Raw genomic sequence first — 22,996 nt, 5'->3', positions numbered from 1 at the left:
ATCTTGGTGAAGAATGGAAAAGATTTAAGTAGTTAAACAGCTTTAGAAAGAAGAAAAAGACAGAAGATAATGGGACCAAAGGTACTGAATTGGGATATACCATAAGTATTACTAAACACCACCATGTCAGTCACTGTGTAAAGTTCTAGGTATACATTGGAGAAAAATATAAATGAGTTCTTTGCTCTTCTGGAGTCTAGTGGGGAAGACATATAATAATCATGTAAGCAGATATGTCATTATAAATCATAATACATCCTATCCTATGAAGAGAGGCAATAGAAGGTAGTAACGGGGAATAACGGGAAAAGATGAGCAAGACAGGATGATGAAAGAAGCTATCTCAGGTATGAAGGAGGAAGCAATGCAAAGAGGAGAAAGAATTAAAGAAAGAGACAGCCATACATACAAAGATCCAGAGGCAGAAAGAGCTTACTGAATTTAAAAATAAGAAGTTAGTGTGACTATAGTATAACGGGCAATAAGATTGCTATGATATGGGGCTGGGGATGTGGCTCAAGTGGTAGCGCGCTCGCCTGGCATGCATGCGGCCCGGGTTCGATCCTCAGCACCACATACAAACAAAGATGCCGTGTCGGCCGAAAACTAAAAAATAAATATTAAAATTCTCTTTCTTTCTCTCTCTCTCTCTTTAAAAAAAAAAAAATACTCCACTCTCAGATTTAAAAAAAAAAAAAAAGATTGCTATGATATAGCAATACATTACAGGCTAAAATAAAATGTCTGAATTTGGATTACAAGTAAAAAGTTTAAAAACACTAAAATTTTGCGGCTGGGGTTATAGCTCAGTGGTAGAGCGCTTGCCTCACACATGTGAGGCACTGGGTTCGATTCTCAGTACCACATAAAAATAAATAAAATAAAGATATTGTGTCCATCTTTTTTAAAAAAAAATCTTTTAAGGGGCTGGGGTGGTGGCACAGTGGTAGAGTGCTCACCTAGTTTGCATGAGGCACTGGGTTCGATCCTTGGCACCACATAAAAACAAACTAATGTATCCACCTAAAACTAAAGATACATAAACAAATAAATATTTTTAAAAAAATCTTTTAAAAAAAAAACCACTTAATTTTTTTATGTATTCATTAAATAAAAGAAGCCAGACCAAAAAATGATTCCATTTTTACAAAAAGGGCAAAATTAATCTAGGCTATTAGATATTAAGATGGTTGGTGATTATCCCAGATGGTAGAGGGAGAGAGGCACTGAAAGGGAATTTAATGGGGTTTTCTAGGTACCAGTAAGGCTTTTTCTTGATCTGGGTACTGGTTGCATTCAATTTACAGGGGGAAAAAAAAAAAATCATTGAATTTTTATGTGCAGTTTTCTGTACATATATTATATACTTCAATAACAGGTATGTTACTTTTTTAAGTTTTATGCAAGTTTTAATAACATATTTTAAAAATATACCTCTGTCCAGATAAAACAGGATTAGAGAGGCACGTGGACACATAAAGTCTCTTTAATAACAAACCTGATAGAAACTTTCAGATACAAGTAAAATAGGAGGGGCAATTCAACGCCAGTGAATACCAAGTACCATACTTATAAAGAATAAATGCTGAGCCTGGCATGCCTGTAATCACATCTACTCCAGAGGCTGAGGCAGGAAGATTCCAAACTACAGGTCAGCATCAGCAACTGAGCTAGGTCCTTTCTCCAAATTAAAAATAAACAGAACTGGGGCTGTGGTTGTGACTCAGTGGTAGAGCACTTGCCTAGCACCTGCGGGGCCCTGGGTTCCATCCTCAACACCACATATAAATCAATAAAACAAAGGCATTGTGTCCAACTACAACTAAAAAATAAATATTTTAAAAGTAAGTAAATAAATAAATAAATAAGCAGAGCTGGGATGTAACTCGAATGGTAGAGCATCTCTGGGTTTGAAAAAGTAAAATAAATAAATAAATAAAACGCTGGTTCTGGGGAGGGTACTGTGCAATAAAAGATGAACTATAAATTCCATAGACTTGTAAGGAGGTATTCTCTAGAAATTAAGAAATGAACAGATAAAAGCAGCACTACAAAATATTAGCAATACTTGTTTATGTTATGGTTCGGGTTTTAATATGGTATTTTCAAAATCTTCCCTTGACCTTTCCCCACCCCAATACAACAAAGTGTAAAATTAAACAAAAGGACCTAAACCTGAGCATCAACCATACTTGAGCTCCAATCAGTGCTCTGCTCCCTACTCCTGGCAGTAACTGCTCTGAGCTTAGCTCCCTCATGAATAAAATGAGGATAATGACTACCTCATAGTGATTGTTTGCTCCCCACAGTCACCCAAAATGTTGAGTAGGTAGTCTGGAGGGTATTTTATTTCCTGATGGTATATGGAGGGCCAGTACTTGATATTAACAAGAGTTTCCATTCTCAGAGGAATTCATAGGTGGGAGAGGAATTTTATGAAACACTTATCATAGAAACTAAATAAAAACAAAATAGAAGGATGAAAATACATGTTCAGTAGCAGAGGTTTCAAACATTTCCTAAGAAACTTGAGCTAAGTCAAATTGGGTCAGATTCAGTAACTAAAGAAATTATAAAGAAAAAATAATCTTATGTCTTCCCAGCAAGCCACAATTTCTACCTAATACTTAATGTACTCTTCTCTTTGTAGAAAATTAGCTAAAACAAGTTAGAGATCAACACTAAGGATATTCTCTCATAGGTGGTAAGGGAAGGCTTTCAATCACTTTATAGCATCCCCACCCTTAAGTCTTATCTGGACATGTAACATTAACATAACATGTTAAGCAATTCTTAAGTATAGGTACTAGCATTTCAAAGGGAAACAAAAAGTTATATTCCTTTAAAAAATCTTTGGGTAATGTTTTCCAAAAATATAAATCCTGCAGCCTAAAAGTATCTAAAATCTAGTTCTTTCTGAATTTATTCATCTTTCCCCTGATCAAACAAGTTACCTCTCCCTCTCTTATTCTTCCAATTCACCTCACCACTAAATATCTAAGGTTTCCCTATTTCCTACCAAGTTGGCACTCTAACTCTCTAGTATTCACTCTGATTTCACAGTATTAAATCTGAGCACAGATATCACCTAACACCACCAGAGATCAATCTGCTACCTAATACCTAAAATGATTTGAAATGAAAGTAATGGCAGGAGGCTAAGCCAGGAAGATTAAAAGTTCAAAGACTACTCAACAATTCAGCTCACAATGTTAAGCAAATTTTTTAAAGGACGGAACATACTTTAGTGGTAGAGTGCTCCTGGGTTCAATCCTCAGTATCAAAAAAAATAAAGTAAAATAAAGGCAGTGGTAATGGTTACACAATTGTATACATTTGAGGGGGACATTACGGGGGATAGAACCCAAGGCTTCTCTCATGCTAAGCAAGCAACCTATCACTGAGCTACATCCCCAGCCCAAATGTATATATCTGTCAAAGCTCATCAAACTCACAAAACATTTAAAATTAGTGGATTATATTATACTGTATATAAAGTGTTCCCTAATAAAGTTCATTTTTTTTCAAATTTATTTTTTAGTTGTAGTTGGACACAATACCTTTATTTCCCTTATTTATTTTATGTAGTGCTGAGGCGAGCGCTCTACCGCTGAGCCACAACCCCAGCCCCATAAAGTTCATTTTTAAAAAAATAATGAATACATTCATCCATTTGGCAAATGTTTACTACCTACTTTGTGCATCAAAATTTATACCAGATCTTTCCACTTGGAATATCTGGGTCCTACCTGTATTGTGCATTACTCTGCAACACTGTCACCAAAAGTCATGTTGCAAGAAAAATGGTTTAGTTTCTGATCATGAAAGTCACCTTAATAGTGGTCTATTTTTTTTAAGTTGTAGATGGACACAATACCTTTATTTATTTTTTTATGTGGTGCTGAGGATCACCCAGTGCCTCACACATGCTAGACATGCACTCTTCACTGAGCTACAACTGCAGCCCCTTAATAATGATTTTTACAGTGAAAGGACCACTAGCTACCTTCCAAGACATGATGAAATTATATAAATGGAATATAAGCTCACTTGGGTACTCTATATTTTAATACAAATGCTTCCAATATAAACAAAAACTAACTACTGCAAATAAGACATACCACTACCAAACCTTACACATCTTTCTACCAAAAAACTAGCACATCTCAAATGTTTACTAACAATGCTGTAAGAAAAGAAGGCAACACTATTGGGAAAGTAGATTTTAAGTGACTTATTCTAGGGTCCAAAATGACCCAGTGGCTGAGTAAAAGACATGAAAACCAGGCTTCTTGGTTCCCAAGGTAGCATGCATCATGGAAATAATCATCAACTTTAGAAACAGACCTGGGGGTCTGAATTTCAGCTACACTTCTTACTGGTTATATGTGAGAACTTGGGACAGTCACTTTACCTTCTGACCTTCAGTCTGTTCATCTATAAAACAGGGATATCAACTACCACCTCACAAAACTCTTGGGAAAACTAGGTAAGCTATCCGCCCACCACCTATCAAAATTACTGGGCAATAGAGTAGGCAACTAAACAATATTAGTTCCCTTTCTCAATCTTTTTTTTTTAGTTGTTGATGGACACAATACCATTATTTTATCTTTATGCAGTATTGAGGATTGAACCCAGTGCCTCACAAGTGCTAAGCAAGTACCCTACCACTGAGCCATAGCCACAGCCCCCCTTTCTCAATCTTAAATTATAATTTTTTTAAACATCAAATAATCAAGGAAGGCCAATTATCAATCCACATTATCTCTGGTCAATAATGAACCTATACTTTCTGCCTTATTCATACTCCAACCCATTCCCTCCCCATCCCACTATTTCCAGTTTTTCAAACTTTAGTTACTATGTTTAGAAAAGCGATTTAATTTTAGAAAGCTGGAAAATTCTTCTGAGTAAATTGAGCAAAACCTTAATCTGCCCCAAGGGAAATTCTGAGCAAAACAATTATTTCGAACAAGAGAAGATTTTTCTATTGGGGTTATTCAATTTAACCACACAAATGCCACCAAAGCTGCCTAAGAAGTGACAGAAGGCAATCTGGAACACAGTGTACAGATTCTCTAAAAGAAAATATCCTCCTAAAATCCAAACTCTCCATTCCTAATTTGGGGTAGTGAAATCTTCCTAGGTGATCTGAATTCTTCCTGGCTCGGACACTACTCCAGCTCCTGAGGCCAGAACTGCAGCAGTTGGCAAAAGAAATATCCTGAACAAACCCCACCTCTCGAAATATCCCCAAAAGGCAGGGAGGTCCAGAGTATTTTCTCCTCAATGGACAGATAAGCCACCAGGCGCTCAGAAGCACAATCCTTTTCCCCAAGGTCATTCAAGTCAGTGAAGGCGCGACGGAGACTCTGCAAACAATCCCCGGCCTTCTGCAATTAACACTGCAGATATATATTTTTTTTTTTGGGGGGGGTGCCTATTTTCTTCCCTTCTCCCACCCTCAAGTGTGAGCACTGGCCTCGGCATTTCCGAAACAAGCCACAACAAGCTCTGCAGTGTTAGGAAAGGGGCTGACGCGATGAAGAAACAGATGCTCCAAAGCAAGATGGTCTTTCTCGGCTGGCAAATCCTCCTCGGAGGTAATTAGCAGAAACCGCAGGCACCTCAGAGAGGTCTACGCCGGGTGGCTCCGCGAAGCCCCCGCCCCGCCGCCCCGGGACGCCGGCTTCCCTGCCGGCAGCCTCGGCAGCCAGAGGCCACCGGCCCAGAAACCGCACTTCATTCCTGCGCTTCGGGAAGCCATGGCTCCCTCCCGCGGGCGGCCGGGCGGGGGTGCGCAGGGAGGCGGGCCGCGCGCTGCGGAAAGTTCACCGCGCCGGCGGCGGCTGCGGGCGGGGGGCGGCCCGCTTTGCCGCGTCCCCCTGCAGATTCCACCATTAATTAGTCCTAAGGACTGTCTACTGGCAACTTAAACAAAGCGAATGCCTCGAATTCCTTCCCGGCCCGGCGGTCTGGCCGCGAGACCAGCAGCGCCCGGGACGCCGCGGCGCGGTCGACAGCTGCGGCGCGGGACCCCTCCCCGGCGGCCCGCAGCCGGGTCCCGCACGCCGGCCGCCGCGCTCCCAGGCCGCCCTCCGCCTCCCGGCCGAGCTCCGGCCCTTCCTGTCTGATCACTTCCTTCCTCTCGGTGCCCGCGGGCCCCGCGCAGCCCCCTCCCCGGCGGCCGGGCCGGCCCCGACCCGCGCGCCTCCCCGCCCCCACAGACCCGCGCCCCGCGCCTCCCCGCCGGCCACCCGGCCCGAAACTCGCCCCGGGCCCGAGGACCTCTCCGCCGCCGCGGCCCCCAACGCCTCTCCTCAGTTTCCCGCTCGCACCAAGAAGTCTCCTCGGACCCTTCCCTCCCCCTCCGGGGGAAAAAAATCTCCTCAGATTCTCTTCCTCCAACTCCGAAAACACTCTCCAGTCTCGCCCCAGAAGACCTCCCCTCCCGAGCGCGTCCTCCCAAAGCCACCCAAACTCTCCCGCCCCACACCCCATCCCTCCCCGGTGCGCCGCCGGCTCTGCCCCGTCGCCCCGTAGTCCTGACCCCTCCGCGGGCCGGCTGCCCCCTCCGGCCGCCCTCCTAGCCCAGGCCCGGCGCCGCGTTCCCGCCACCTCTCCCACGGACCCCTCACCTCCGCGGCTCCGGCCCGCGCTCCCGCCCTCTCGGGGCTCCGCGCTAGGATCCCAGCGGCCGGCGCCTCCTCGGGCTCCCGGGGACTGACAATGAGGGGCGGGGCGATGGTGACGTCAGCGTTCCGGGAGGCGGGGCATGTTGTGGGGGGCGGGTTGTCTTCAGGCCCCGCCCTCCCCTCCTGCTTTTCCCTTAGCACAGGACTCCACCCTCCCAAGTTTTTATTGCCTCTCTAGGTAGGTGCCCAGGGCAGGTGCTAGGCCCCTTGGGAAATCCAAATGAAAGGCAAGATTCCCAGCTCTCTAGAAGCACTCAGGGGATTGTGAGGATTAAATGAGATGATCCATGGAAAGTGCTTAGCCCAGGCCCTGGTATGGAGTAATCACTCAACAAATACTGCTTCTGTTACTCAGGAAATGTAGAAAAGGAACCCTGGGTAGACTCAGAGGGCATGAATTCCAGTCCCCCAGCTCTAATTCATCATGTGAGCCTAGAAAAGTCCTTTCCCATCCATGTTCCCTACTTTAACCTTCTTTAAAATGGGAAGAAGCAAAGACTCTATGATCTTAGAAATCCCTCCAAGGATTTTATGACATACTTTCTGTGGGCCTACTATGTGCGAGGCACCTAGGGCCCAGAGAAGGTGAGAGGAGGACTTTGAAAGAGCTAAGGACCCACACCCAGCAGAACACAGGCCAAAGACACCCTCTTCCTGCAGATGCCCTCCCACGCACTGGCAGGCAGTGGCATCCACAAGCTGGGACACAGATGCACTGAGAGTGCTTTCCTCTCTTAGTACAGCAGCATGGTTGGTCTCTTAAGACATCTCTTGTGTAAGCTCTTTATTGCCTGTGGAATAAAGGCCAAAACCCTGGACTGGTATGATCACTTCCTACCTTTAGGTGCACACACGCACACACACACTCACAGCCTCTCTAAAGTTTATCTAAACTTCCCGCAGCACACCCACTGTTTTCCCACATCTGCCCCTTTGCTCATACTCTTCCCTTGCTGTCTCATCTCAACACACAGTCCTCCTAGTTTCTTTCAGCGGGAAGCCGGTCTTCCCTGCTCTGAATATTCAGTGGCATTGAGTTGAACTCTCACATGGGCATAGGCACATTACAACTTGTATCAAAGGAACCTCCCCTTTATTTCTTAGCACTTTCTGAAGGTCAGAAACCACACTTGTTTGTGGAGCTCAAGATCTGTTGCCAGAAAACCCTGGGGTCACATACCCATGTTCTTGTGCATACCTGTTCTCAGCCTCAGTCTCCTCCTGTGTAAAATGGAAATAATAATATGGTCCTTGTCGTGTTTGTTTTCAAATTACAGGTAATACTATGCAAAAGCACCAGGCACAGTGCTCCACAGTTGATGCAGATGTCATTCCTATTTTCAGTGTTATCACTATCATCAATACTATTTCCTGCTCCTCACACACCACACCTATGTTAATCCACCCAATCATTTCATAGTGGAAGACTTTAAGGGCCTAAACTAGGAGAGACTTGCTTAAAGTAGCCCTACAAAGCATTGCCATTGGAACAGGAACCAGTACCAGGTGGATTCTGCAGTCACAGCTGAGGCCCCAGGGCATCTGTCACTCAGCACCCCTCCAAGTGGAGGACAGCTGCGAGTTCTCTCTGAAGGTTCTTTGCAGCAGAGCTGACCCCTTTCTGCCTGGTGCCTTTCTCCTCTCACGTGCTTTACAGAAAGACGGATCTGTGTTAAACTGCCCTTGGCATCTCTGCAGTCCTCCAGGAGAGCTGCGGCAAAACACTGGGCGTTTCCAGAGCACTGGGCTGTGGAAAGAAGGGAAGAGCTTTGGGGTTCTGATTAATTTCCTGCGCTGCGGACAAGCAAATAGCCGCCCTGAAATGCCTGGGCGAGTCCTCAAAGGCCCCTACCAATTGTGGCTTATTTTTAGAATAGGAGATTCAAAAATTCTACTCCCCATGAAAAGGGAGCATGACCACAGAACTGCTGCAGACACAGAAAGCCTTTCCTGAGTCCCTTCTGACACTGACTCCAAGAACTGCAAACCCTCAGAAGAGAGAACCTGCCCCCCCACTTCACCACACAGGACTCCATCAACTATTTATTCATTAATTCACAGCAAAAGAGTTGACACAGGGGGCTGGGGTCGTGGCACAGTGGGCTGGGGTCGTGGCTCGGTGGTAGACTGCTTGCTTAGCACCCACAAGGCACTGGGTTCAATCCTCAGCACCACATAAATGTAAAATAAAGATATTGTGTCCACCTAAATAAAAAATAAAAAAAAAAGAGTTGGCACAGGACAGATCAGGACCACAATTGTAGCTTTACTACTGACCCATTGTTTAACCTTGAGCTTTCAAGTCTCTGCACCTCAGTTTCTCATCTACAAAATGGGAATAATTATGTACCTATCTCACACAATGGTTGTTGAAGATTGAATGAAATAACATGAGGAAGAACTTAGTTCAGAGCCAAGCACCCAGTTCATGCCAAGACATGGTGATTGCTGTTAGAATTTCCACATGTCCTCCCAGTAAGTCCCCCATGTGTAGGCCTCTAGGCTGGAAGGTGGGCTAAATAATAGTCCTGCCCTCAAGAGACCCATCAGTAAAAGGAACAGTAGAGGAGGCTGGGGCTGTAGCTCAGTGGCAGAGTACTTGTATAGCACATGTGAGGCACTGGGTTCGATTCTCAGCAGTACCACATAAAAATTTTTTAAAAATAAATAAAAGTATTCTGTCTATTTACAATGACAAAAAAAATTAAAGGAATTTTGCATGAATAGGAAAAAAAAAGATGTCTACTGGATATTTTTAAGGGAAAAGAGAAAGTTTGCAGGACTCTCAGGTGTAACAGGATTCCATTGTTGTTTATAATATATGCTTAGTCTATACATAGAAAAATGTGGAAACTATAAAGAACAAAATAGCGAGCTTTCACTTTGGTTCCTTTTGCTGTTTTTCTATGGGTGTGTATAGTAAGAACTTTGAAAGACTTTTCCGAATGCTAAAAGGGAGTAAAGGGAATAAAAATACAGCTACAGGGCAACTGTGCACACTGCCACAGAAAGTTCTGTGGGTTCCATCTCATTCTTTGTGCGGTTCCAGGGAAAGATTCTGAAAACAGAACTCTTCCTCACCCCCCCCCCCCTCAGGATGCAGGACCCTATCAACAACTTATTCATTCACAGCAAAAGTTTTGGCAAACCAAGTTTCAAATCCCAGGGACTAGAAGAGTGTAGATCAGTGGTAGAGCAGATGCTTAGTATGTGCAAGGCCCTAGGTTCAATTTCCAGCAGCAAAAAATAATAGTAAGATTACTATTCAAATCTCAGCTACACCATTTACCACTTACTCAGTCTACTTATTTAAATACTAATCTATTCTGGAAACTCCCTCACAGATGCACCCAGCAGGGATGTAGGCATCCCTGAGCCCAGTTACCCTGACACATAAAATTAGCCCTTTCCCTCCCCTCACAAAGAATAACAATAGGTCAGCATCTTGTGTCCACTGTGCCTAAACTTGCACTTTCATTTTTCCCTCAATGTATTTCTGCAATTTAAATGTATTACAAGCAGCATGCATTTCTTCATCATCAGAAAAAAAAAGGCAGAAAATCATATATAAAAAAGAATGCTAACCATGCTAGGATTGGTTCACTTTTGTTGGTCTGCAAACAATAAATAATAACACAATATGGTCGAGGCCAGTAGCAAAGTCTTATAGGCATCGTAAAAAGTGAGAGTAGGAAGGGATAAAATCACCCTCCCTTCCTTTGCTAACCCCCAAATGGCATGATTTTAAGTCCCCTCATATATCAGGGCACCCAACCCTACATGCATTTCATTTATTCATTCCACAAACATTTATGAAGTCTCTACCATATACAGAGAATCATGATGGGTAATTTACATGTACTATCTCTTAGGTTATAGGGGATCATTACTGTTATCTTGCAGATTAGGAAAACAAGTTTCTGAGAAGTAAAGTAACTTGCCCAAAGCCACAAATCTAGTGGGATCTAAACCAAGACCTGCAGCAACATCAAAGCCCAAGTCCTGGAGGAAGTGGCCTATATTCCAAAGCTAATGAGCTGTGCTAATTAGATCAGGAGGTCATTATTGGCCTGGTAGCCCTGGGCAAGTCACTGAACTCTCTTAGCAGCAGTTTCCCCACCCATGAAGGAAAAGGGTATAACACAGATATTTTATGCAAATTCAGCATGCTGGAGGTTGAAACCCATAATAAAAAGGAAAGCCATTGTTTCTTTGGAAACTGGGTCTCACTCCTCCTTGGATCTCTTATTGCCCTCCAAGTTGGTGTTTCTCTCCATTACTGTTTAACCTCCTTAGTGCACTCGGGTCAATCTCCTTTGCTCCAAATCCATTTCATTTCCTCCACTAGACTGGGACCTCCTCAAACACAGGAATGATGCCTATTCATTTCTGATGCCTTTCAGCCCCCAGTGCAGGATCTGGCTTGCATCCCTCTATTCCTTCACTGTTATTTGTTTCACAACAAATGGCCAAGGGCCCAACATGTGCCAGGCACTACACAGACCTGAATCTTGGGTTTGGTGAAGTGGAGAGACCCGACAACTTTAAACAGAATGACTTTATATCAGTTGTACTAAGTGCCACAAGGGATCAGGCCATGTTCTGCGAGGGATTGAGAAATGCAGAGTGGGGACCTAACTGAATCTAGTAGGCAGGGAAAGCTTCCAGAAGGAGGTGGCCTAGAGGCTCAGAGAGGGTAAGGAACCTGCTCAAGGTCACAGAGCTGGTAAATGGAAAGGCTAGGATTTTAGCCCGGGAATGCCTGACTCGAATGCCCCAAGTCTTCTAGAAAGTCCTGCCTCTTACCTCCCCGTCTTTTTCTTCCTTGGCTCTTATTGGTGAGAAGGGAGGAAGGTCTGTCCAGCACTGTAGTCTCCAGTTTTGTATCTGTTGTTGAGGTTCCCCAAGAATCTGAACCCCCACCCCAACCTCTTTAGAATCTGGACCTGAACCACAGACTCCAGGCACAAACTTGTGAGTCCAACAGACCGCGCGCGTGGGGTCCCGGCTGTGCCGTCTCCTAGCCATGACCTTGGACACTCACCTACCCGGGGCCTCGCGTCTCACCTCCCCCCAGAGCGCTGCACGCCCCCGCTGTCCTCCCTCCCCAGCCCCAGCGGGGGGCCCTGCCGGCGGCCGATGGCGCCGAGGACTCGACCCCGCGCGGCCGCCTCCCGGGCCCCGCACTTGGTGCAGCGCAGCGCAGCGCGGACTGCGGCGCGGCGCGGCGGGCGCGTCTGCCGCAGTGACAGCTCCGCGCCGCGGCCTGGGAGCGGCGGGCGGCGCGCTCGGCCCTTCCCAGCCCCGGCAGGGCGTTCCCGCCAGCCGGCTTCCTGCAGCCCAAGGCCGGGAGGAGGGACGGCGCGGCGGGGCCGCGGGCCTGGCCGGCCTGGTTCCTGGCTTTCTCTCGGCGTTTCCTGAGCGGGACCCGCCGGGGGCTGGGACCCTGCGCAGACCTCCTTCCCCCGGAGCGCCGCCAGGAAATCGCGTCCTTGGGAACCCCGGTTCCTGCTCGGTGCCGGGAACCGCGCGAAGGCCGCGCCTCACGGCTCAGCCCTCCCCGCTGGGAGTGGGGCGACCCACTTATCCCACGAGCAAGCCAAGCCCGAGACCAAATGGCAGGCTCCAGACCCCACACCACAGCGGGATTCCAACCCCGTGATGTAAGTTCCTTGACTCCATCCGACGGACGAGAAAACCGAGGCTGCACAAAGTGAGGGCACCTACCCAAAGTCATCCTGGACACCTTACTGCCAGTAAGATAGAGCGCCTACCATCCACGGGCACTGCGCTATATGTTTTGTCAGCGAGACCTCATACTGTATGAACATAACTATGGTTCTTATTTTCAAAGTGAGGAAAATGAGAGCCAGAGAGGCCGAGTGGCTTCTTTAACATCACACAGCTACAAACTAACAGAGCTAGGAATCTTTTTCCTGTGCCCTGCTTCCAGAGCTCAGCCCATTGCACTATGTAGTTTCCCCACTATAACTTGAGTAACCTGTGGGCCAAGACCTTGACTTTGGTCCAAAGTAGGTACACAGGGATGACTATGGAACCCAGCACAGAAGCTCAAACTCAGAAGGCTGGGTATAGGGGCATCTAACCTGACTTCTAGAATCTTCAGCCAAGTGAAAATCCAATCTCTGGTTGACTATTCCCCATCACGAAGAACTCCCTCCCTCTCCCATAATATCCCTGTGGACAAATAAATTTGGTTTAAACTGTAAGTGTTCCCTTTGGTCCCTGGTTCCTTGTAAGTAAAGCAAGATCATTTCCTTTCTTATGGCCGGCCACTACATATATCCCAGCATTATTTTTAGCCATTTTATAAGCATGAATGGTTCAATAATTTTAAGTTCTTAGTGCACTGGAACAATGTCAACTATTCTCCAAAGATGTCCCCTTCCATGGATAGAATTGTTTTAGAGAGAAGCAACTCAAACTACATTTTTCCAATTTGCAATTAGGTGTGTGACTAGTTTTCACCAACAGGATATAGGCAGAGATGATGGGTGCCACCTTCGAGCCAACGTGGTTACAAATATGCATACTTTCTCTTTTCCCTCCCACCTCCTACCGGATGCCAACATCAGGATGACCTTGGAAGCCACATATAGAACGTGGCAAGGCCTTAGTCAACTTGTGTCTCTCTTAGTCACTCAACTGCATGGAGCACACATTGAACTAACTTGTTTGATATTCAGGCATTGAGATTTGAGGATTTATCTCTGACAGGAGTTAATATAACTTCATTGATGCAGGATCAGCTTGAGTTCACCATTATCCGCCATGTAAGGGAGCATCGTGTTGTTCACATGGAAGACTCTCAAAGACACCCATCTAGTGCCGACTGTGTCCAGCTGGCTCAGTGGATCAGAAAGTCTCTGTTCATCTCATTAATGTATTATGTCCTCCTATTCCAAAAAGGGTTTTGAGGTGGTTTCCACTGTAGCCTCAAGATCATTTATCAATAAAGAGCAAGAATCAAGAAGTGATGAAAGCCTGGGCAGAACGCCAATGGAGAAGGAAGGAAAGGAAATGAAATATGGACTAAATACAGCAGAAATGCTAGGCTGGGTTTTCTAAGGATAGCAACTGCGATAGAGCAAAAGCCTTGGCTCTGAGTTCCCTGGCAGTCCAAGTGAAGAAGGAACCAGGATGTGTTTCCAATTGTATAGAAAGTACTAAACATTTGGTAGAGCATACAGACCCTGGAGTCTGCTATGTCAGACCAGTTACTAGTCACATGACCTTAAGCAGTTAATGAATTTATCTGTGCTTCGGTTTCTTCCTCTGAAAAAATGGCGATGATATAATAATAAAATTTTGGATCATTGGGAGGATTAAATGAATTAAAACACATTCAGTTTGTTTGTTAGCTTGTTTTGGGTGATATTAGGTTTTGAGCCCAGGGTGCTCTGCCTGAATCTGCCATCACTTCTTTGCTTCTGGCTGGAATTCCCTGAGTTACATCCCCCCTCTCTCTTTTTATTTTTTATTCTGAGACAGAGTCTCACTGAGTTGCCTAGGCTGACCTGGAACATGCAATCCTCCTGCCTCAGCCTCCAGAGTTACTGGAATTACGCAGTGTGCCCTGCACCTGACCACCTTCAGTTCTGATAACAGACCTGGCATGTGATAAATTGTATATAAGAATTAACTATCAGGGCTGGGGTTGTAGCTCAGTGGTAGAGAGTGTGCTTAGCATGTGCATGGGTGAGGCCCTGGGTTCAGTCTCCAACACAAGGAAGGGTGAATTAACTATTGTGATGTGATTGGAAGGACCAGGCCAGTGATTTGAGAGAGACAAGTTTTCTCTGCACTAAACTCTCAGAGGAGTATATTCTATAAGAAGCCCTCACTAGACAATGGAAAGTGCCTCAGTCAGAGTGTGGTGACTAATGCTGGACCATGTTACATTCTTCTTTTATTGCCTTGTAATACAGACAGATCTTGGTATTGTATTCACTGGGTAGTCAGCAGGGGCAGGGTGCTGGCGTAACCTAGGGCACTAGCATCTTTGTGATGACCTGTCCATAGGCCAGGAAAATGTAGTGGTAAGGGGTGAAGGAGTTGGTACCAGACAGATCCAGGTACATTTGTTAACTTCCTACAGCCTCAGTTTTGTCGTCCATACAGTGGCAATAATAACAAATTGGTCCAGGCGCAGTGGCATACACCTGTAATCCCAGCGGCTCAGGAGGCTGACGCAGGAGTATCACAAGTTCAAGGTCAGCTTCAGCAATTTAGCAAGGCCCTAAGCAATTTTGCAAGACTGTGTCTCATAATAAAAAATAAAAAGGGCTGTAGATGTGGCTCAGTGGTTAAGTGCCCCTGAGTTCAATCCCCAGTACAAAAATAAAAATTTAAAATAACAAATAGGACCTATGTAAGAGAGTTGTCATAAAGACTACATGAAACGATGCACACAAAACATTTATCCCAGCTGGGTACAGCAGTGCACACCTGTCATCCCAGCAGCTCCATAGGCTGAGGCAGGAGGATCGCAAGTTCAAAGCCAGCCTCGGCAACGTCGAGGGGCTAAGCAACTCAGTGAGACCCTGTCTCTAAATAAGATACAAAACAGGGTTGGGGATGTGGCTCAGTGGTTTAGTGCCCCTGAGTTCAATCCCTGGTACCCCCTCAAAAAAAAAGAAAACATTTATTACAATAATTGACATTATAGGAAGCCTTTGGTATACAGACCCACAAAAGAAGGGGAAAAAATAACAAAATAAAACAGGGTCCCTCACCGGGAATCCCTGGAGTATCCAATGTTTAAAAAGCTGGGAAAAGTCACGGAATACTTCCAGCAGAACGCGGCCCTGGGCTGAGCAAAGCATCACTTCTTTGCTTCTGACTGGAATTCCCTTGGCCTCATTCAGTGTGGTGCCAGCCCAGGCTGGCCGGGTTTTGGAGTCACCCTGGCCTGAAGAGGTACTGCAGCGCCAGAGTGACCTCCTGCCACAGCCCCAGACTGCCCCTGAGGAGCACCGAGAGCCTGAATTGCTGCTTCGTTGGGTGCTCCCTAGGCACCTAGTGCTGGCACAGCTTTATACACATGCACTTCTGCAGCCCCACCAGAGCCTCAGCAGGGGATCCTCCTTCATAATTGTACTCTACATACATGAAAACTAAGGCTCAGGCCTGGGGATTTAGCTCAGTTGGTGGAGGGCTTGCCTTGCATGCACAAGGCCCTGGGTTCAATCCCCAGCACCACACACACACAAAAAAAAAAAAAAAAAAAAAAAAAAGAAAAGAAAGAAAGAAAAAAGAAAAGAAAAGAAAGAAAGGAAACTAAGGCTCAGATTGACAAAGTGACCTGGCTGTGGTCACACAGCTGAGATTGAGCAGAGCTGGGACCTGGCAGCCTCATGTGCTCCTGACCACTGGACTACACCCTCTAACCTGACCCAAGATCCCGTTTCCCTCCTCCTAGGCTGTTCATATCAAAGATGGTCCGGGACACACCTGCTGCTGGGACACACCTGCTGCTGAGACGACCCAACCCTCCTCCCTGGCTCCAGGGCAGCCCCTTACCCTGTGGGAGCTGTCTCACAGCCAAACAAGTTTCAGGGGGGTGCCTGGGGCTGATGAGAAGCCGCGAGTGGGTGGAAAACCAGCCTCCATGGTCATTCCCCTGTCCAGCCTGCGCCTCATCATCACACAGCCTCCTGGTTGGCCTCTGGGCCTCTGGACTTCTCCCTCCACCCCTCCCTTCAACACCACCCCATGCCTCTCAATCTTCAATAGCTCCCTGTTGCTCCCAGGTTAAAGTTCAGAGTAGACAGCTTGGTTGAGTCCCCAAGGCCCAGCCTACCTCTTCTCCAACCCTCTGTCCTCTCAGGCCCTCTTGGTCCCCAGCACCCAAAACTGTTCATAGTTTCCAGCCTCAGAACCTTTGAGCTTCACTTCCCTGTGTGGTGTGAATCAATTTTGGGGCCTAAACTGAGCTGAGAGATTGTGACCCAGTAGCCACACCTTCTGGGGTGGTGACAGAAATCACCTCCCTGCTATCTGCTGACGTCCTCTGCCCACGGTCCCTCTAAGAAGAGAATGCCAGCAACCTCTAGTTCTGTGCAGATGGCTGGGAAATGATGAGCTTATCTTGCACCCATTTCTACATGCCAGTTGCAACAGGTATGAGCAAGGTGTCCGGGAGGTGCCCAGCTGTCAAAGCCTGTGTTCTATCTTTTAACCACTACGCCCATGCTATCTCCTTGAATGAGGCAGAATTCACCTCTGTATATGTCTATAATGTATACAGTTGTCCCAGTGCTAGCCCAGAGCTCGCACAGACTTCCCACCCAATCATCTCCACCCACTAGTGACAATTTCCCTGAATGAGGAAGGTGTTCACCCACTTAAATTTGTCCCTTTCCCAATGCCTCTGCGCCACCTGGTGGACACACCTGGAATGGATCAGGATTTATGAGCTCTGAAACCGACTAAAAGGTCTAGGGGATTTAGCAAAATTCTCAGTGGCAAAATTGTCACCCAAGTCTACAACCCTCTCTAAGGTCCCTCTGGGATCAGGATCTTACTATATAAAAAGGGCAGGAAGGGAATGGGTTTTACCAGCTCTGACATTCTAGGATCTAAAATGACTCTCTTAGCTGAATGAGCTGAATATGAGGTCCAGGAGGGCCAGGTATGGTGGCACATGCCTGTAATGCCAGCAACTCAGGAGGCTGAGGCTGAGGATCCCAAGTTCAAAGCCAGCCTCAGCAACTTAGTAAGGCCCTAAGCAACTTAGCAAGACCCTTTCTCAAAATAAAGAGTGGGGCTTAGCTCAGTGGTTAAATGTTCAATCCCCAGTACCCAAAAAAAGTCCAGGACGGCAGGAGTTGCTGGCTCAATCACTATCCCTCCTGAGATGAGGCAGTGCTTTGTGCAAAGGAGATGATTTATTGTGTTTAGGAACTGTATTAATAGAGGCACTATATGTACAATGGAGGAGGTGACAGTCTTTCTGCTTATGTCTGGAGTGCTGTGCCCCATTTTTAAACCAAAACATTGAATGGGATATGAAGGAAGCAAAATTCATTCATAGCAGGATGAACAAATGGCTGAGGAGGAGGACCTCAAAATTACTTTTTATGGGGAACGTTTGAAGGAGCCAGAATATTGACTCTGATATGTCTCAAGGGGTATATATATCGACATTTAAATATCTGAAGAGAGCATCTGGGGAAAAGGGTTTGAAAAACTAGGTGCCAAGGGCTGGTCATCAGGGAGAGAGATCTTCCTTTCTCCCAATCCATAGGGAGATTTTAGTCTGAACAGGATAAAGAACAGACCTGCATTTAATCTCAGTCTGTCCCCTATAGCTCTGTAACCTTGGCAATTTCCTTCACCACTTTAAGCCTCAGTTTTGCATGCATAAAGTGGGTATGACATGAAACACTCAGGAACTACTGTGAGGGAAAAAAATATAAAGCATTTTTAAGCTGGGCACAGTGGTGGACACCTATAATCCCAGCTACTTGAGAAGCTGAGGCAGGAAGATCACAAATTCAAGGCCATCCTGGTTAATTTAGCGAGATCCTATCTCAAAATAAAAAATAAAATAAAAAAGGCTGGGGATGTAGCTCAGTGGTAGAGCAACCCTGGGTTCAATCCCTAAAAGTATTTTTTAAATGCTGAGTGCAGCCAGGTGTGGTGACTCATGCCTTTAATCCCATGAATTTGGGAAGCTGAAGCAGGAGGATCACAAGTTCAAGGCCAGCCTGGGAAACTTAGCAAGACCCTGTCCCAAAATAAAAAGAGCTGGGGATGTAGCTCAGTAGCAGGGGGCCCCTGGACTCAATACCCAGGACCAGGGGCCAATAGGGGGCGGGAGGATAATGCCTAGTGCAAACCCTAGTATCTGGATAGTTCTGGGTTAACTATGTGTAAATGACAGTATGAACAGAGATTCAAGGATACTTGGTGGGAACACTGAGGGGTCAAACACTTGGCACCTATGTGGCTAATGGTGTAAGCGAATAGCTAGGGGTGCTGGCTCTCGGGTGCAACTGCTCAGACATGAATCCTGGCTTTGCTATTTAGTTGCAGTGATACTTTGAGCAGATTAGTAGCCATTCTGAGCCTCCTTCTACCCATCTGTAAAATGGGGAACCACAGCAATTCTTGCTATACAAAGTTGTTGGGGGATCAAGGAGGTAAACAACTGGAATATATGTGCCACTACTCTGCTGTTGGTGATCTGATTGGGGGTTGTCCTGGATGATCTTGAAGGTCCCCTCTGACTGACATCCACCTGGAACCCCTGCTCCTGCCCTTGGAAGCAAAATGCAGGGGCCCTGGTAAAGCACATAAGTAAACCAAGACCCCCGGATGGGGGGACTGCTTGCATTTGGTCTTCCCAGTGACTGTAAACCAAACACTGTCCCCTCTGTCCCTCCTAATCCACCTTCCTTTAACAGGATGAAGAGCTGGAATGACACCAGAGAGAACTGAGGGGGTCGGGCAGGGCCAGGCTTGGTGGAGGACCGGCTGTCTGGCTTGAACCTGTTTCTTGCCCTTTGGTCCTGGGATGAACTGGGAGCTCCGTGAAGGATCCTTGGCCATATGGAGGACAGAAATTAGCCAAGAGCAGAGGGTGCCAATCAATTGGTAGCCCAAGGGCCAAACCTGGCTCACAGACTTGTTTTGTGGTTTGCAAGGTTACACCGAGTTTGTTTGGTTTTTAAAATTAATTAGTTCCTTGTGAGTAAACTGTGGCCTAGTCACATTTGGATTTGAAGGCTGCAGTGTCAGGTACAGTACCAGTCCCAGCCGCCCGCCTGTGAGGTCGGCACAATTGTTAGCCATGAGGGCCAGAAGAACAAACGGAGGCAGACAGACATCGAGCAAATGGAAAAACTGGGACAGACAGCTGCACCCGACTGATTCACAAACCTACACTTCTTCCCTGCCCCTCACAGCCATTTGGCCCTGGTCACATCCTCTTGGGGCTAAAAGCATGGATTCTGGGGTGCCACTGTCTGGCTGAATTCGGGCTCCACACTTCACTATCAGTGTCACAGGAAATTATTGATCTTCTGGGGCTTCCAGTTCCTCATCTGGAGATTTAATAAAAGGAGCAGCTTCATGCAAGTTAATGCTCATAAAATGCTTAGGGCATACCTGGGTACACAGTCAGAGCTCAATAAATGCTGGCTGTGTTCCAGGTACTAAGAGTACAAAGATCGATGAGAACCCCAGCAGGGTTCAGGGTCTGCTGCAGGGTTATAGGGCAGAGTGGCACGTGAGACTCTGGTGAGAGCAGGAGAGCTGTGTCAGTGGTGCCCAGATGTTCAAACTTCAGGATTCACATTCTGGAAGGCAGAGCCCATTGCTATTTCTTTATTATTTTTTGGTACTGGGGATTGAATCCAGAGGGGTTTTACCATAGAGCCACATCCTCAGCTCTTCTTATTTTTTATTTTGAGACTGGGTCTTGCTATGTGGCTGAGGCTGGCCTCAAACTTGTGATCCTCCTGTCTCAGCCTCCTGAGTTGCTAGGATTACAGGAATGCCCTACCATGCCCAACCTCATTGCCATTTCAACTGGCCTGGGAAGCTGGACACAGGGCTACGCACCCAGCTACTTCAAGGAGGTTGAAGCCCACTTGAACCCAGGAGTTCAAGGCCAACCTAGGCCACATAGTGAGAGCCCATCTCAAAGAAAAAAAAAAGTATATATAAATAATTTTTTTTCCGTAAATAAACTGTGAGCAAAGAATAGAATTGGCTGCAAGGTGGGTACCCTGCAGGTCTGCTATATTTGCCAATAACAGAAACTAGGAAAGGTCCCCAACATAGGCTTCCTCTATGACCCTGGGAAACATGTTTTGGGAAGTTTTTTTTTTTCCAGTACTGGGGCTGGACCCAGGGCCTCACAAGTGCCAGGCAAGCTCTTTGCCACTGAGCCACGTCCACAATCCCACACACTTATTTCTAAGTTGACCTTCATGTGACCTAATGAGTGCAATTCTCCAGAAGTGAGAGCCGAGCCTGCAGTTTAATGGTAATAATGACCAAGACCAGAAAGTGTCCCTCTCCTTGGACTCTCAGAGTGTAGTGCCTGGAGGAGGAGGGTATCTGAAGGACAGAGGACTGGGCTGAGGACAGGCTAAGGGGCCAGCCCAGCTGACTCCTCTGGAACACGGGGGTTGGCCAGCCACTAGCCTCTTGCCTCACACTCTCACCTGCCTGGCCCAGTCCTACCTGACCAATCTCATGATATGTGAGGCTCCAGCCCTAGGGTCAGTTCATCTGCTCCTAAATTTTTAAAGACAAGCTGGGTACAGTGGTGCATGTCTGAAAACTAAGTGACTCGGGAGGCTGAGGCAAGTTGGAGGCCATCCTGGGCAACTTAGCAGGACCCTGTCTCAAAATGGCTGGGCTGCGGATGCAGCTCAGGGGTGAAGTGCCGTTGAATTCAATCCCCAGTACCAAAAGTAAATAAATAAATAAAAAGGTGATGACAAGTTCCAGTAAGGAGGTGACAAGTTGGAATCCTTACATACTGCTAATGGGAAGGCAAATTGGTATAGACACTTTGGAAAGCAGTCTGGCGTTTCCCCAGAAGGGCAAATAGAGTTGTATGTTCTAGCACTTCCATTCCTAAGTAGACACCCAAGAGAACAAAAACTTATGTCTATATGAAATTGTACATGAATATTCATAGCCTTGTTTATAGTAGCCCAAAAGTGGAAACAATCCAAATGTCTATAATTGATGAATGGATAAATAAAATGTGGTATGGCCATACAGTGGAATATTATACAGCATTAAAAAGGAATGTAATACTGATACGTGCTACACTATGGATGAGCCACTGGTGTAAAAAAAGCCAAGACACAAAAATCATTCACCATAGGAGTCTATTTATAGGGAATATCCAGCATAGGGAAATCTACAGACTGGAAATGGGTGAGGCTGCTGGGGCTGGGGGTGTGGGGAGCTGGGGGTGATACCTGGGGGAATGCAGGGTTTCTTTATGGCTGATGAAAATGTTCTATTGGTAACTGTAATGATGGTTGCAGAATTCTGTGAATTCACTCACAGCAATTAAATGCACTTTTTTTTTTTTTTAGCACTGGGGATTGAACCCAGGGGTGCTTTCCCATTGAGCCACATCCCCAGCTCTTTTTTATTTTTGCTTTTGAGACAAGATCTTGCTAAGTTGCTTAGGGCCTCACTAAGTTGCTGAGGCTGGCCTAGAACTTGCAATCCTCCTGCCTCAGCTTCCCAAGTCACTGGGATTACGGGTGTGCACTACCACACCCAGCTCATTAAATGCACTTTAAATTCATGGACTGTGTGGCATGTGAATTATATCTTGATGAAGTTGTTTTTTCAACCTTTGGTCTAGTCAGGAAGAGCTTCTGAGGAGGTGATATTTGAGCTTCTCTTTTTATAATTGGCTCAAAGTTCTCAAACAGTAACTGGTGACATTTTACTGAACAAAGAACTTTGCAACCACTATCTCATTGAATCCTCATAAAAGCCTGATGGGTTGTGTACTGACAATCACATTTAATAGATGAAGAAACCGAAGCACACAGAGAAGTTAGGTGATTTTCCCCAGGTCACAAGGCCTATAAGTTCCAGAACTGGTATGCAATCCCAGGTATGCCCTTTGGCACTGAGCCATCCTGTTCACCATTACCTGTCTGTTCTCTGAATTCCTGATCTTTCTCAGATTAGGAGGGTGATCTAAAGCAGAATGGAAGGGACCAGCCAAGCTTAGAGGAAGGTAGGGAAGGGCAGGCCAGGTATAGAGAAGAGTGGGCTGAGAGGTGTCTCTGGCCTTAGGGTGGGCAACACACTAACTCGGTTGTTCCCAAACTTTAGAGACACAGCAGTCTCCTAGTTCAGGAAGTGGGAGAGGCTTATTTAAAAAGCAGACTCTTAGCATGCATGGTGGCATGTGCCTGTGGTCCAGCTACCTGAGAGGTTAAGGTAGGAGGATTGCTTGAGCCCAGGAGTTCAAGACCAGCCTGGGGAACACAGCAAGACCCTTGTCTCAAAAATCAACAGCAGACTCTTGGGCCTCACTGCCAGAGGTTCTGATTCAGGTATCCAGTGTCAACAAGCTCTGTAGGAGATTCTGGAACAGACAGATGGTGCAGGGACACATTGTGACCTGTCCAGAATAACTTTAGGCCAGCACAAGAGTCCTCTGGGCAGACACCTGCAGCCCACCAGGCCTGCCTCTCCCTTCCTGACATCCATGTTCTTGTTCTCACTCTTCTCCCGGGGTCCCACCAAGTGTGACAGGTCTCCAAGCTCTGCTCCTGTTC

At 46.3% G+C, this 22,996-nt stretch overlaps 1 protein-coding gene across 7 annotated transcripts in view; it reads right to left on the bottom strand.

The window, feature by feature from the left end:
• Window positions 1–11,770, bottom strand: part of Luzp1 (leucine zipper protein 1) — a 101,147-nt gene extending 89,377 nt beyond the window's left edge. For 3 of the 7 annotated variants that reach the window (XM_058571060.1, XM_046418780.1, XM_058571059.1), the window contains exon 1: window positions 6,642–6,737. The gene's annotated coding sequence lies outside the window, so the exon portion shown is untranslated. Of the gene's footprint in view, window positions 1–5,242; window positions 5,720–6,641; window positions 6,738–11,504 lie in introns of those variants that run through there. The other 4 variants (XM_046418779.2, XM_046418782.2, XM_046418781.2 and 1 more) reach the window with 2 other exon arrangements.
• Window positions 11,771–22,996: the final 11,226 nt, after the last annotated feature.

This window comes from Marmota monax, unplaced genomic scaffold (genome assembly GCF_021218885.2).
Source record: "Marmota monax isolate L192 unplaced genomic scaffold, Marmota_monax_Labrador192_F-V1.1 WCK01_AAM20220418_F8-fsc00008, whole genome shotgun sequence".
NCBI lineage: Eukaryota > Metazoa > Chordata > Mammalia > Rodentia > Sciuridae > Marmota > Marmota monax.
Note: the sequence above shows the minus strand (reverse complement) of the source record. Positions and strands in the feature narration are given on the sequence as shown.